Source organism: Piliocolobus tephrosceles, chromosome 1 (genome assembly GCF_002776525.5).
Source record: "Piliocolobus tephrosceles isolate RC106 chromosome 1, ASM277652v3, whole genome shotgun sequence".
NCBI lineage: Eukaryota > Metazoa > Chordata > Mammalia > Primates > Cercopithecidae > Piliocolobus > Piliocolobus tephrosceles.
In genome coordinates, this window is record NC_045434.1 from 138,369,776 (window position 1) to 138,373,026 (window position 3,251).

Genomic DNA, 3,251 nt, shown 5'->3' on the forward strand with positions numbered 1-3,251 from the left:
ATTTATTTATTTATTTATTTATTTATTTATTTATTTATTTATTTATTGCTTAGTGCCAGCCTGCTCTGGGCTTAAAGTGATGGAGATAATTTATAATTCATTCAAAATAAATGTATAAGAATACAGTTATTTATATATCTTTCATTGCCAATGCCTTAAATCATAAACGTATCCACATTTGATATCTGTTCTGCTCCTCTAAGCATCCATGTAGTTTCTACTGGAAAAGTAGCCATGGATCTTATGAATTGGTAAGCAGAAAGTTGATTCAAACCCCAAATCAAGGAAGTTTTCCCTAAAGAGAAATCTACCTTTCTAACTGGACACCATCAGTTACAAAATCCGTAACCCTGGTGAAAACACTTAAAACGTACACTGCAACTAGGTTTTCAGTTTTAGGAAACGCACTGAATAACAGTTGTGACTATCTTTCATATGTTATAGAAATAAGATAGAATATGTTTAAGGCAAATAAGAGGCAAAATAGTGTCATTATTAAAGATACTGAACTAGCTTTCAAGTATCAGTGGGCTGGGGTTTCCCTGGTTTACTCAAAATAAGACCTGATAAAGTATGTGAAAATGCAAGTCAAATTTCTAGGTCTAGCTCTCTGGACTATGCTCTTTCTAACAGACCAAGTATTAAAGCTGGTCATAAAATCTGCATGAATCTAGCACTTCCTTTCCTCAGTAATCCAGCTTTCTTGGTAAGCAGATTATGAGGGAATGTTTTGGGGGAAAAAGAACACTGTACTTGGAAAACCAAAAGCATTGATGGAAAACTACGCATATCCTTCTCCAGCTTCTTTCAAGGCTCAGGAGCTATGTATGGGCTTAGAGGAAAGCCAGACTATCTTTCATGAAACCTCCTACTCAGAAACTTCTGTTAAAGGATAATTTTATTCTTCAGCTTACCCCTGAGTTTCCTAGAGGTCATTCTGAGGACATGTTTTTTCCTATTGTATGTAATATAAGAGAGAGAAGGTCATATGGCTGTAAGCCATAGTTGCTGTTACAGGGAATGTTGTGATTTGAGAAGTGCAGTAAGTTATATAAACCAAGGATGCGGCCCAGGTTCGCTGTCTGCAGGAGTTTGGAAATGGAGTTATTCTTCAGCTCTCTGGTTAATTAGTTGACTGTTGGAGGATGGTGAGCAATATACAGGTATATCAAAACTTGGAGAATTTTAGCCAGTTTTTGTTTAATGTCATTACTCTTAATGGGGAAAACCACAGTTACTTTTGCACCAACCTAATATAAGGTTGGACACGTTCTAGGAGCTGCAGTTGAATATTCTGTAGCATGACAGTTCATGAAAGCAGAAAATCTTTGTTAAACAAGGGTGGCTGGGCCGGTGTGTGAAGATGAAGTAGATGAAGTTCCTCTCATATTTTGGTTTCCAAAATAGGGTCTTTATTCTTTTTATTTTTATACTTTAATTTCTAGGTACATGTGCACAACCTGCAGGTTTGTTACATATATATATATATATACATGTGCCATGTTGGTGTGCTGCACCCATTAACTCAACATTTATGGCCTTTATTTATTCTTTTGGAGTACTTGATACTTGTGAAATGGAAAAGTGATAAAAAAAAAAAAAAAAAAAAAGACCTCCCTCAATCCCCTTGAATTCCAGGACAATCTCACCTTCTGCATCTAATAGCCTATGATGGGACAAACTAAGAAGCAACATAGGATTTGGAGGGATAAAGACAAATATGATCTTTCTCCCCTAGGATGCAGCAATGGTTTATGGTCCAAACCAGCAAACATAAAAGTATTGGAGAAAAATGTACAAAACAATAGAGAGTAAGTGAATGGAAGACAGTGACCTGTGAACTCTGCAGTGATAGGATGTTTTTTTTATTGCCCTGAGGTCACTTTCACTAAAGCTGATGATACCTTAGGCAAAACCCCCTCCCCAGACTTTTTGGCGGACAGTTTATGTTACAGTTCTCCACCTCAGGGTTTTCAAATCCAGTCACGTGTCACTAAAAGATGGAGATATATTCTGAGAAATGCATGGTTATGGGATTTCATTATTGCGTGCCCATCAGAGATGTAGTGTACTTGTGATGTACCCTATATGTAGTGTACACAAACGTAGATGGTATAGCCTGCTACACAACGAGGCCAACGGTATAGCCTATTGCCCCCAGGCCAGTTGCTCTTAGGCTACAAACCTGTACAGCATACTGTAGACAATAGTGACACAATGATACTTGTGTATCTATACATATTCAAACATAGAAGAGGAAATACATTGTGCTGTGACATTCCATCACCAGGCAATAGAAAATTTTCAGCTCCGTTATGTTATGGGATCACTATCCTATGTGTGGTCTGCCATTGACTGAATGTCATTATGTGGTATATGACTGTACCCATATTTTAGAGGTGGTGGCCTCAGGTAGTTGATAAAGACTGTGGCTCATGGGATACCAGCTAGACATAGCATGTTGGCATTTCATCAAATTAGGCCATGTCTCCTTGGATTGAGTGACTAGATGAGATGTTCAGTGAGAGCTGTATGTCGGTAAACTAGAAAGGTCACCATTTATTCATCACTAGCTACAGATGAATTTGTAGTTGCCCTTGGTGTCTCATTTTGTAGACATTATATATCCCCTTAGAGTGGGTAGGTCATCAGAAGCTGATGATATGCTCAGACAGATAATGTTCACATTGATAACTGGGGTTTTCATGGCAGAAGCAGAACAATCCACTCTTCAGGAAACACACTGTGATCCCTCTGGGGTAAATGCAAAGCTTGATGACCTCCTGCGATAAGTTGGTGTCCATATACTGGTGGAACACCTGACCTTGGGTTTGGAGAGAGATGAGAACATAAAACTGAGATTCTGTATTATTCGTATAATCATATTTGCAATATGGGGCCAACTCTTCAGATTTATTGTTGAACAGAACTTCCATAAGTTGGCATCAGGACAGGAAGAGTCCAGGACTCATCAGGCAAGGTAAATAATACTGGTAGCAGCTAGCTAGGATCAAGGCAAAGCCTGGGTTTTCCTGAACATGGGTCATAGGAGTCTGACTAATAAAGACCTGGGAATAAAAGTAAATGTGGGCAACAGATAATGAAAAGCACGTTTCTTGCCATGTCCAACTTGATGACAGAAGTTTCTTGGATTACTGATAGCTAAGGAAAGAAGACAGGGGCTTAGAATAGGGTAAGAAGCTAGCTAAATGGCCCAGATTTGTTTTTCATAGCTGTCTGTAGCCCCTGAG